This window comes from Mirounga leonina, unplaced genomic scaffold, assembly GCF_011800145.1.
Source record: "Mirounga leonina isolate KUSES-001 unplaced genomic scaffold, KU_Mleo_1.0 Mir_115, whole genome shotgun sequence".
Lineage (NCBI taxonomy): Eukaryota > Metazoa > Chordata > Mammalia > Carnivora > Phocidae > Mirounga > Mirounga leonina.
In genome coordinates, this window is record NW_023270268.1 from 84,767,071 (window position 1) to 84,779,324 (window position 12,254).

The window sequence follows — 12,254 nt, forward strand, 5'->3', positions numbered from 1 at the left end:
GCTCGCACTACATGCTGGGATTAGGAGCTTTGCACAAGTGATTATTGAATGCTACTAGGATTTATGGCAATAATTACTTATTTTGATGCGCCACAAAGAGCTCTTCCGAGGTAGGCGATAGGTATTTATCCCCATTTTTAGAGGTAAAATGAGGCCCAGGGGACTGAAGTGAGGAATGCAAGATCGCACAGCTGAGGGAGGCCCACCCAGGTCTGAGCTGAGTCTTGACTCAAGAGTCACGCTCTTCACATCCAGCGGTTCCCCTTCCCGTTTTAGACAGACGATGAGGCTCCGGCGCTGGAGATCCAGATCCTCGGAGGTCCCAGCTCAGGCTGTTGCAGGTACACACGCCTAATGTCTGAGCACTTTGCATCACACAGGAACAGGAGATGTTAGTGGAACAAAAACAGGCCATTATATTAGTAGTCTTTAAAAGCTGTATTAAAAATAGTTCATTAAGGGGCGCCTGGGTGGCTCAGTCGGTTGAGCATCCCACTCTTGATTTTGGCTCAGGTCATGATCCCGGGGTCCTGGCTGGGGAGTCTGCTTCTCCCACTCCTTCTGCCCCCCACCCCCCACCGCTCATGTGCTCTCTCTCTCTCTCTCAAATAAATAAATAAAATCTTAAAAAAAAAAAAAAAACTTAAAAAAAGTAGTCCATTAAAATAAAAAAGAACACTGTGTGCTAAAAAGAACATTGATCAAGTAATTGTCAGTTCAGTGAAGTTTGCTCTGGAAAACTTTCTGTCCAAACATTAACCAATATTTGTGTAATCTGGATTAAATGTGTCAAATCTTCCTTGGGGGTAAAAATGTCCCCTGAATCAAATGGTATGTCCAAACGACAGGTCCAAACATTCCTTCCCCTGATGCCGTGGCTGCTTCCTCCATCCCGTGAGACGCGTGGGGACAGGAGAATGAGCTGCTTTGTTAGGCGGCTGAGGACACGACAGAGCAGGCAGGACGTCCGCCACCACTGAAGGCTTGCGCGCTGGGTGCAAGAGTGGGGGGCGGGGGGGGGCTGGGATGGCCAGAGGGAGGGATCAACAGGGCTCACGGGCAGCGGAGCCAGCTCCATCCCCAGGCACCGACTCCGGCCCCTTGACCACCTGAGAAGCACTGCTGCACAGCGGACCAGCCACTTGTGAGTTGGGAAAACCACAGGAGGACCTGAGCCAAGCCCTCAGCTCTTCCCGAGCTCGCACAACCTGAGAACTCTGGTCCCACCCCTTGTGGGCCAAGAACGGGGAATGGTTTCAGCACAGGGACCGCACCTACCTTCCAGTCTCCCTGATCAAGATGGCGGCGAGGAGGCAGGAGATGAAAGAGGAGGGGGGACAAAGGAAGAGGCAGGGGACTGGAGGACGGGAAGATGGGAGGCTGAGCCCTGACCCAGGGAAGAGAAGGCTTCAGGCTTACTCCATTTCATCTTCAGGCTTAGGAAAGGCTCTCATACCAGGCTGCTGTTTCTCATGTCAACTTTGGGTGTCTATCTGAACTTTGTGAACTGTACATGTATATTGCTTTGATTAAAAATGTACATTAAAGGGCGCCTGAGTGGCTCAGTTGGTTAAGTGACTGCCTTCCGCTCAGGTCATGATCCCAGGGTCGTGGGGTTGAGTCCGGCGTTTGGCTCCCCCTGCTCGGCCGGGAGTCTGCTTCTCCTTCTGCCACTCCCCGGCTGGTGCTCTCTCTCTGTCAAATAAATAAATAAAATCTTTTTTAAAAAATTACATTAAAGCAGGAAGGACTTCAATGAGACACAAAGAAACCGAAGGATGACAAAGCATTACCCTGGCAGCTAGAGAGCCAAAGATCCCAGGGGCGGACGGTACCTTCCAGCTGGGCCACAGGGGGGGACATGAGCCCGTGTCTCGCCTTGTCCTGACAGTGTTCCCATGGATCCACCACTGTCTTCCAGTGGTTCTTAGCCTTTGTAGGGTCCCGGACCCTTTTGGGATTTTTTGGTTTTGTTTTGTTTTGTTTTGTTTGTTTGTTTGTTTGTTTTTAAACATTTATCAAGACATAATTTACATAACATAGAGTTCACCCATTTAAAGTATACAATGTAATAGTTTTTAGTATATTTAGAGCCCTTCCCCTCTCACCCACTGACCCACAATGGACTGTGAAAATGAGAGAGAAATAAACCTTTATTATGGTAAGGCACTGAGATTTGGGGTTATTTGGTACAGCATTTAGCCTGCCCTGACTAATTTGGCTCCACCTTTGGAGAAACTGCCTTTACCTCCTGGATCTCAGTTTCCTCATCTGAAAATGAGGGGTTCAAAATAGGGGCTCTCTTGGTTGCGTTTCAGCTATAACACTCCATTTATAAATTGTGTGGTTATTATTTCCAAGTGGTTTAAAACTCTGCAAGGACTAATTGTAGAATTTCTCAACTATAATAAGGAGTAAATTCTCCATTTACAGATGTGTTGTGCTCCCAAAGACCAGGCCCCGGACCCTTTTGAAATTAGAAACCATTATGCACCCCAGGAAAAACAATACAGATATATGCATACACACAAAACTCTCCATATAATTTCCTGGGTATAGAGACCCCAAGTTAGAAACCACTGTTCCACATGCTGATGGCCAACCAGACTGTTTTTCCAATCCAGAACCTTTTTTTTCTGAGCTTCAAACGTTCAACTGCATTCCTCAAACCTTCCTGGAAATCTCCCAAGTGCCAGGTAGCCAAAACCGAACTTAAAATCTTCCCCCTAAATCTCACCTCCCATATTCCCTCTCTAGGGACTGGAAACTTCATTCACCAGTTGCCTAGGTCTCCGAGACCTGCCATCATCCTGGACCAGTGGTCCTCAATGGTGGCTGGGAAATTGGATATCCATGTGGGGGGTAAAAAACGAACCTTGATCCTTACCTCCCATCGTATATGAAAATAAAAATTAATTCCAATGTATCAAAGACCTAAACAAAAAGCTAAAACTATACAATTCTAGGAGAATATATTTGTGACCTCACCTTAAGGTAGGCAAAGACTTCTTTGGGCACAAAACATAAACCACCAAGAAAAATTTTTGATAAATTGGACACAGTCATAATTAGAAACTGGCTTTTTACCTTTAAGAAAATGCAGAAATAAACTACAATGGACTTTCAAACATTGCTGGTGGTAATATTAGAATAGTATAACCGGGGCTCCTGGATGGCTCAGTTAGTTAAGCGCCGAATCTTGATTTCAGCTCAAGTCATGATCTCAGGGTCATGAGATGGAGCCGGCTCTGGGTTGAGGTCCCTGCTGGGCATGAAGCCTGCTTGGGATTCTCTCTCTCTGTCTCCCTCTCCCCCTCTACCCTCCCCCACCGCCCTGCCAGCCTCACACGTGCTCTTTCTCTAAAAATTACTTAATTAGTTAATTTAACTAATTAATTAAAATGAAATAGTATAACCACTTTGAAAAACAGTTTGACAGTGTAGAGAGCAAGATGGGGTCACTCATGTCAAGCAGAAGCCGGGGTCAAGCAATGATGCAAGCAGTTAAGGGTGTTGCAGCTAGGATATATTGCTGAGACCGGCGTCAGCTGACACCCCAGAACTGATAATGAGCAGAACCAGAGGACATGTGCAGGAGCCCAACACATTAATTCCCTTTAAAAGGGGGAGGATTTTTGCAGCAAACTGTCAGACTCTTCAGACCTGATCCCTTTATGTCTGCCCACTTAAAAAAGGCAGCTCCTGGGCGCCTGGGTGGCTTAGTTGGTTAAGCGACTGCCTTCGGTAGTTGGTTAAGCGACTGCCTTCGGCTCAGGTCATGATCCTGGAGTCCCGGGATCGAGTCCCGTATCGGGCTCCCTGCTGAGCAGGGGGTCTGCTTCTCTGTCTCTCGTTCTCTCTCTCTCAAATAAATAAATAAAATCTTAAAAAAAAAAAAAAAAAAGGCAGCTCCTGCCCACGCCTCTGCCCGATTGCTCTCCGGAGGGAACTGAGATCCTTCCTGCTTGAACATAAGAAGCAGTGAGTGCCCAGAGCTGACCTGCACCAGCCCGAGGCCTTATCTCAACTGCACACCCACAGACGGACTCCGCATTTGGTTTGTTTACTTCCTACACCCTTCTGTTATCTTGTTCGTTGCGTGGCTTGTCCTGTGTTCTGCTCTGTGTGCTGTGTAAGAAGCCAAGTTAATCACATGGTGAAATGTCATTGAGTTTGGAATCCTGAACCTGCTTTATAATTACGTTAACCTTGCTTTATGATTGAATAAAGCTGACACTGTGGAAAGACACAACTCGTGTGTACGCCTTATAGTGTGCTCACGACACACGGCTTCCTCAAAAGTTAAAAACACCTTACAACCAAGCCATCCCATCCACTTGTAGGTATTTTACCCAAGACAAATGGAAACATAGATCCACACAAAGACTTTTTTTTTTTTTAAGATTTATTTATTCCAGAGAGAGAGCACTCACGAGCAGGGGGAGGGACAGAGGAAGAGAAGCAGACTCCCCACTGAGTGCCCAGCCCAACATGGGGCTCGATATTGAACCCTGAAGTCATGACCCTGAGATCATGACCTGAGCCGAAATCAAGAGTTGGACACCCAACTGACTGTGCCGCCGAAGGGCCCCCACACAAAGACTTTTATAGGAATTTTTAAGGCAGTTTTATTCACTAAATCTCAAAACCGGAAACAGCCCAGATGTCCAACAACAACCCAAATGTCCTTTGGGGTCCTCAGAGGATGTCTCCCCAATCCACCCACCCATGTCCCAATGGATAAACAGTTTGTGTCAATGCACACAACCCAGTACTACTCACGCATGAAAGGAGGGAACCTACGGATACACACAACCACGTGGATGCCTCTCGGAAGCAGTGTGCTAAGTGAAAAGAAGCCAGGCACAAACGACCACATCCTGTATGGTCCTATTTATATGAAATGCCAGGGAAAAGAAAGTATAGCGATAGGAATCAGATGAGTGGTTGTCTGAGGCCAGGGAAGAGAGGGTAAAGGATTGACTGCAAAGGGGCAGAAGGGAACTTTCTGGGGTAACGGAAACGTGCTACATCTTGAACTGGGACAGTGGTTAGCCTGGTGTTTTCATCAGCCAGAAATTATAGAACTGTATACGGTATGTAAAATTTCTGGTATTTACTGTATGTAAAGAATATCTCAATAAAGTAGGTTTTTGTTTTGCTTTGTTTTTTAATGAGAGAGCTGCTGGGAAGCATGGAGAACACAGGTGAAGGGAATCTGCTAAAGACCTTCCTGAAAGCATTTGATTTGGAAAAGAAGGAGGCTCTCTTCAATGCCGGTTCAGCCTCCACCGGGCGGTTTAGTGAAACATTCCCCCCGCTAGGGGGCAGTGTCGTAGTCAGTCAGCCACCACCGCGCGTCCACAGGGCCCCCGGCGCCCGCAGGGGCCCAGAGGCCGCAAGACCCCCAGGACGCGCCGAGCTCCGCCCCGTAGCCCGCGGGTTGGGGACTCTCTCCCCCGCGGGGGCCGGGAGAGGTGGTGCCCGCGCCGCGTCCTGAGCGGATGCGGCCTGCGCGGCGCGGCCCCACGCCCTCCGCCCAGCCCCCCTGCGGCCGGCTCGCAGTCCCGCACCCGCACCCGCACCCGCACGCTCTGCTCCGCCACCTCCGAGGGCCTGGCGTCCGAGAGAGGAGCCCGGGCCCCAGGGCGCACGATGACCGCCCCCTCCAGCCCTGGCTGTCGGGCAACGTGGGGCCAGCCCTCTGGCCCCGACTGGCGGAACGCAGGAGGGGATAGAGGCGCCCGCCGCGGGACTGCTTCCAGCTGGCGGCAGCCGGGACCGAGCTGCGTCCCGGGTGAAACTGACCCTGCCTGTCTGGCGCCGCTTCTGCGACAAGGCCCGCGGAAAGACGCCGCGGCGCCTCTCCTCCGACCTTCTTCCTCTCCAAGCAGGTCATCATAGCCTTAGCAAATCCGCCCCCCCCAACTCAGAAATTGTCATTTTGAAGGACAAAGAAGTGTGGCCTAGAGATGTTTTGTTTCACTGTCCCTGTGCTAAAAAGGGGGCTCCCCTGGCGTGGCGCGCCAAGTAGGGGGCTGCTAGGGGAATGAGCCGGAATGCGGGGAGGGGAAGGCGCAATCACTGCCCGGCGTGCCAAGGCCCGGGAGACACGCGGACCCTCCGTAATCCTCCTCCCCCCCGCGGCCACAGCCCACCCCGGGACCTCAGGGGACGCACTTGGGCAGCCCCGCCCGCCGGCGCACTCGTCTCCAGCCCTCTCCGCCCCTCCTGGCGCACTGCGTGGTGCGCCTAGTTCCCCGGACCGGGCAGAGCGGCGGCTGCGCTGAGGACACACCGCACACCTCCCGCCCTCTGGTCGGGGCGGCTCCGGGCCCACCCCCAGAGCAGGCCCTCGGGGTGGGGGGTGCGGACGCCGCCAGCGCCGCAGGTGCAGCCCAGAGGCCGCGCGCCGGTGAGTCGGCCCGAGCAGCTCCAGAGAGTTGATGGGGGTCAGGGAGGTAGGAGGGCCAGGCAGGGAGGACGGGCAGTTGCTTCCCTTCCTACTTTTGCTAGCTGCCAAGAGGCCAGCAGATGCTGGAGACTGGTGAGGCAGGCAGGGGAGCCCACATCATCGCGGGCACTGTCCCCCAGACCCGGGTCTGCGGGCTCTGAGCACTGACCGGCCCCAGCCTAGGAGAGTCAGGAGGCTTGCGGTGACGCTTTCTCGGGAAAGGGAGGCGAGGCTGTGAGTAGACTTTAGAGCGCCAGCTTTGGACCCAGACCGAGGCCTAGGCGTGAATCCTCTCCTGGTACCAGCTCGTGTTCTTGCGTGGTTCTGCAACTTTACTAAGCCTCGCTTTCCTCATCTATAAAATGGGAATATGCTACCTTCAGGGTCCCTGTGAGGACAAACCCAAAAGACACTTCAAAGTGCTGAGCACTAAGTCTGTGAAGCACAGATAGATCTGCATTAATTCAGTGGAGAAGAATCTCCACTTCCGGCCTTGCCAGGTGCACTTCAGGTCATGCCTGCCCTTTCACAGACTGGGAAGATGGGCTCCTTGCCCAGGAATCGCATGGGGGCAGGGACAAGGGCAGAAGCTTGTCGTCCCGGGTGCTGCAGGCAACCCTGCGGGCGAGCCCCTACTGCTCTGGTTGGTGGCAGTCTGGACCTTTGCGGGGGAGGGGGATGGTGAACACACAGTGGCAGAGATGGTTGTAGTTTTCCTTAAGGAGGACATGCCTCACCGTCACTTCTGAACGTCATTCTTCACCCTCAGACACTTTCGCCTCATAAAACTGGGAACCTTTGTCAGAATTAACACCCAGAAACTTCCCACTCTAGAGCAGAGTTCCCATTTTGCAGATGGGAGCCCTGCGTCACAGACAGTTAATAGATACATGCCAGTTAGTGGTCGTACCTTACTGTCTTCCCCTCTCCCTTAGGTGTGTTCAGTGCTATGTGTTGCATTCTCTGTTAATGAAAGGATAAACATGGGCACGTTTGGCCAACCTGGGGAAGGGGGAAGCCAGAGTCAGGCCTTCCTATGCTTCCAGGGTGGGGCGCCCTGCAGGGCTTACTGTGGCCATCAGGGTCGATATGAGGATGAAATCGACGCCAAACAGGCAAAAGGACTCAGGAGAGCCACTCTTACCCTCTGCCCTTGGGATGGACTTCAGAGTTGGGCACAAGATCTTGGCCTTGACGGACATGGTCCTTGTGCGTCTTATGTGAAGATGCCTTTGGCTGTTGCGCCGGGGCCGCCGCCTCTGACACTCTCGACCCTGCTGTCTTCAAAACCTGTTCCAAATGCTGGATCCCCAGAAGCGGCCGAACCATGGGATCACCACCCCACCCCCACCCCCGAAAGCAGTGCCCCAGAGCTTTGTCAGGGAGTTTAAGTTTGAAGGTAGGGACATTCCTTGGAAGAAGCCACCACACAATGGCTGCCGTTGTGGGCCACGCTGGCTCACAGCTGTGTCCACAGGGCCAACTCTGGGCTGCGCACACAGTTGGCGCCTTGGGGGGGGGGGGGCACCGAGAGCCGGCCCCGCCCTTGACTCAGCGAGAAAGACAAGTGTCTCCGCACACCCGCGGCTCGCCGCAGCTGCGCGGCCTCCCTTCCCGTCCTCTCGCCCCACTAAAGCGATCTCTTCCCCAGCTTCCCCCCCGCGCCCAGCGCAGTGGTTTCCGCTTCGCAGTACCCCTGCCACCGAGATGGTCTCTCCCTGCTGCCTACCTCCACACAAGCCCCGCACACGCGCTGGGAATGCCCCTGTCTGTGGCTATCAGCGCCCGCTCCCCGGCCCCACAAAGCTCCGTGACCTGGGCGCTGTCACTTTATTCTAGAACCTGCCTCTCCACTGCCCTCCTGGAGACAGTCACCCCGCCCCCCACGTCCCCCAACCCTCCGTCCATCCCGGTCCTGGAGAGGGCCACCCAGCGGTGGCCGCAGGACTGGACCTCCACGCAGGTAGCTTAGCGTACTCGCGTGCAGGCATTAGCAGCCTCGTATCCTGATTGGGTTAAGGTGAGTAGTTGCCACACCCCGTCTTGTTGGCTCCGCCCCCTGGAGCCCTGGGGCCAAGGGACTAGTCCAGCAGTCTCGCCTCCGCCTGGGGAGCCGCAGGGCTGCGGCGCTTGGCTCTTTATGGAGAATTTCCCGCACTTGTTAAGTTCAGTGTCCTCTTATATTGTCACCTCCTCTGGGGACCCCCGACTCTGTCCTTGACCCTGGCCCCACAGGAGGCCCATCAGGTGGATTCGAGGGGCTGAGATAGACACGAACGGATCCCACACCTGGGGGAATCTCAACCAGACGAGGCTGAGAAGCAATCAGACAGCGCCAGGGGTCCGTGTTCCGCGAAGCACAGGGTTCTGTGGAAATGAGATTGGGGAGGGCTTCTAGGCGATCTCGGCAGTTGAAGCAAAATGAATAATGAAAGAAACCACTGTTATGTTTGTTTTTTCTTTAAGATTTTATTTGTCAGAGAGGGCACAATCAGGGGGAACCGCAGGCAGAGGGAGAAGCAGACTCCCCGCTAAGCAAGGAGCCCGATGCGAGACTCGATCCCAGGACCCCAGGATCATGACCTGAACGGAAGGCAGACACTTGACTGAGCCACCCAGGCATCCCTGTTTGTTTTTTCATGTTGTCTTCACAAGAGCTCTGAGGTGGGTACTATTGTTAACTTCCGTTTACAGAATGAGTGCCCTTTCACCACGAGCAAGTGACAGCAAGGATTTGAAACCGGGCCTACCACGCCAAAGAGGGTTTTAACCTTGATATTATAAGCACATCCAGCAAAGGAAGCAATGTGAGCAAAGACGCTGGGGTGAGAAGGCAGGACAGAAGAGGCGACTACAGAAAGACGTTGTGTTTCTCGAGCGCCAAGTTCTGCATGCACAGAGTGGGGCCAGTGGGGGAGAGTGGGGCCAGTGGGGACTGGTGGGACTTGTAAGCCTTGTAAGCAAACTGTTACCAGTTGGTAAAGCATGCCACTCTTGATTGTGGGGTCGTGAGTTCAGTGAGTTCGAGCCTTACTTTGGATATAGAGATTACTTACAAAAAAAGAGAGAAAGAAGAAAGAAAGAAAGAAAGAAAGAAAGAAAGAAAGAAAGAAAGAAAGAAAGAAAGAAAGAAAGAAAGAAAGAAAGAAAGAAAGAAAGAAAGAAAGAGAGAAAGAAAGAAAAAGAAAGAATTAGAAAACAAAGTATCACTTAGTGAAGGGGTGAAGAAGGAAGATGACCCCTGGATTTCTGGGCTGAATAATTGGACAAACTGTCATTCCCTCCCTGCTGCAGGGCATGTGGGGGCAGGGCTGGTGCATGGGAAAGTGATGAGTTCTGGCTGGCTGCCCTGTGTTTGAGGTGGGGGCAGAAGCCTAACAGGCAGTGGCTCAGGGTTCCGGGGTCAAACAGACTTGATCCAACACCTACATTCATCAACCTACTAGTTCTGTCACACTGGGCAAGAAACTTGATCTCTTTAAACCTGTTAATTCATCCATAAGATAGGAACAGTAATAGAATTTTAGGGTTGTTATAAAATGAGAATAAATGAGACAATGTACAGTGTCTGGAACATAATAAGTATTGAAAAATGGCAACGCTATTATCATTGTTATTATTTATTATCAGTAAATCTGAAGCTCAGAGAAGAAGCAATTTAAAGTCATCAAATGGAAATTGAAACCAGGAGAATAAATGAGATGACCCAAAAAGAGTGTAGATGCTTAGAAAGGTGAAAGTTGAAGACCAGGAGCCCTGACATTTCAGGGGTAGACGGAGGAAAAGCATCAGCCTCATGCTGGAAGCAAGATGGTTAACTCAGCCATTCCATCCAGATACAACACCGAGAGGAAGAGTCTATAGATTCTTTGTGTATCACTTTTTTTGTTGCTTCTTTTGAAATAGTTTTTTGAGATATAATTAACATACAACTCACTCATTTAAAGTGTTCAGTTCAGGGGCGGCGGGGTGGCTGGGTCACCTATTTTTAGGCTGGGTCAGCCTAAAAATAAATGGTTAGAGAAGAAGGAAAACCACCAGAGCTTGGTGCCGTGGAAGCCACATGTAGGAGCCAAACCGCTGATCCCCTGTCTTCCTTCCTCCTTCCTAACAGAACCTGATGTTGTTAGGGTAAGCACCCTCTGGATTCTGTGCATCTCAGAGGAGGTAGCCCACAGCCCCAGCTCTAAACCAGTGGCTGGGTCGCCCCTGGTAATCCCATTGCACTTGCCAGTGATTGGTTTATGAAGTCTATTTGATCCTCTTCTGACCAATGGGACTTGATGGAAAATCTGTTGAGGGACTTCTGGAAAAAATTTCTTTGATTAAAAAAAAAAAAAAAGGTGCCCATGAAGGTCAAAACCACAAGGAGATAACACTTCACACTCACTAGGATGACTAGAATCAAAAAGCCAGATAACATCACATGTTGGCCAGGATGTGGAGAACTTAGAACCCTTATACACTGCCGGTGGGACCATAAAAAGGACAAGCCACTTGGAAAACAATCTTGCAGTTCCTCAAACAATTAAACATAGGGTTACCATTATGACCCAGCAGTTCTACTCCTAGGTATATACCCAGGAAAATGAAAAAATTATGTCCCACAGAAACTTATACACAAATATTTGTAGTAGCATTATTCATAATAGCCAAAGTGTGGAAACAACTCAAATGTTCATCAACAGATGAATGGATACACACAGTGTGCTACATCCATATGGTGGAATTATTATTATTTGGCCATAATAACGAGTAAGTACTGATACAGGCTATACTGTGAATGAACTTTGAAAACATGATTTTAAGTGAAAGCAGCCAGCCACAAAAGGCCACATACTGCATAATGAAAGTCCAGAATTGGGAAATCTATGGAGAGGAAGTAGGTAGCAGTTGCTTAGGGCTGAGGTGGTGGCAGGGGGTTGGGAGATGATTAAGTAAATGGTATGCATTTTCTTCTTGAGGTGATCACAATGTTCTAAAATTGATAAGGGGTGATGGTCGCACATAACTGTGAATATACTAAAAGCTATTGAATTGAACACTTTTTTTTAAAGATTTTATGTATGTATGTATGTATGTATGTATTTGAGGGAGAGAGAGAGAGGAGAGGGACAAGCAGACTCTGTGCTGAGCACAGAGCCAAATGCAGGGCTCGATCTCACGACCCTAAGATCATGACCTGAGCCAAAATCAAGAGTCGGAGGCTTAACTGACCCAGCCACCCCGCCGCCCCTGAACTGAACACTTTAAATGAGTGAGTTGTATGTTAATTATATCTCAAAAAACTATTTCAAAAGAAGCAACAAAAAAAGTGATACACAAAGAATCTATAGACTCTTCCTCTCAGTGTTGTATCTGGATGGAATGGCTGAGTTAACCATCTTGCTTCCAGCATGAGGCTGATGTCCACACAAAGAGAGAGGCAGAAATCATAAGGATCACTGGGAAATAGCAAAGGAGCCCCATGAGCTCCAAGCTCTGGTGGTCTTGTCTTATGATGTGATGAATTGTTTAAGCCTATGTGAGTCAGAGCTTTTATCGTTGATTTGTTTGCAAACAATTAGGAACTGTAATCACCACGGGGTTAAATATAGGGAAGTAGCCAAACCACCACAGCTGCCTGCCAGCACCTACGGAGCTAGTGCGTTAGCATGGAACACTGCAGCAGAAAGCTTACCCGTTGGGGCGCCTGCGTGCCTCAGCCGGTTAAGCGGCTGCCTTCGCTCAGGTCATGATCCCAGGGTCCTAGGATCGAGCCCCGCATCGAGCCCCGCATCGAGCCCCGCATCGAGCCCCG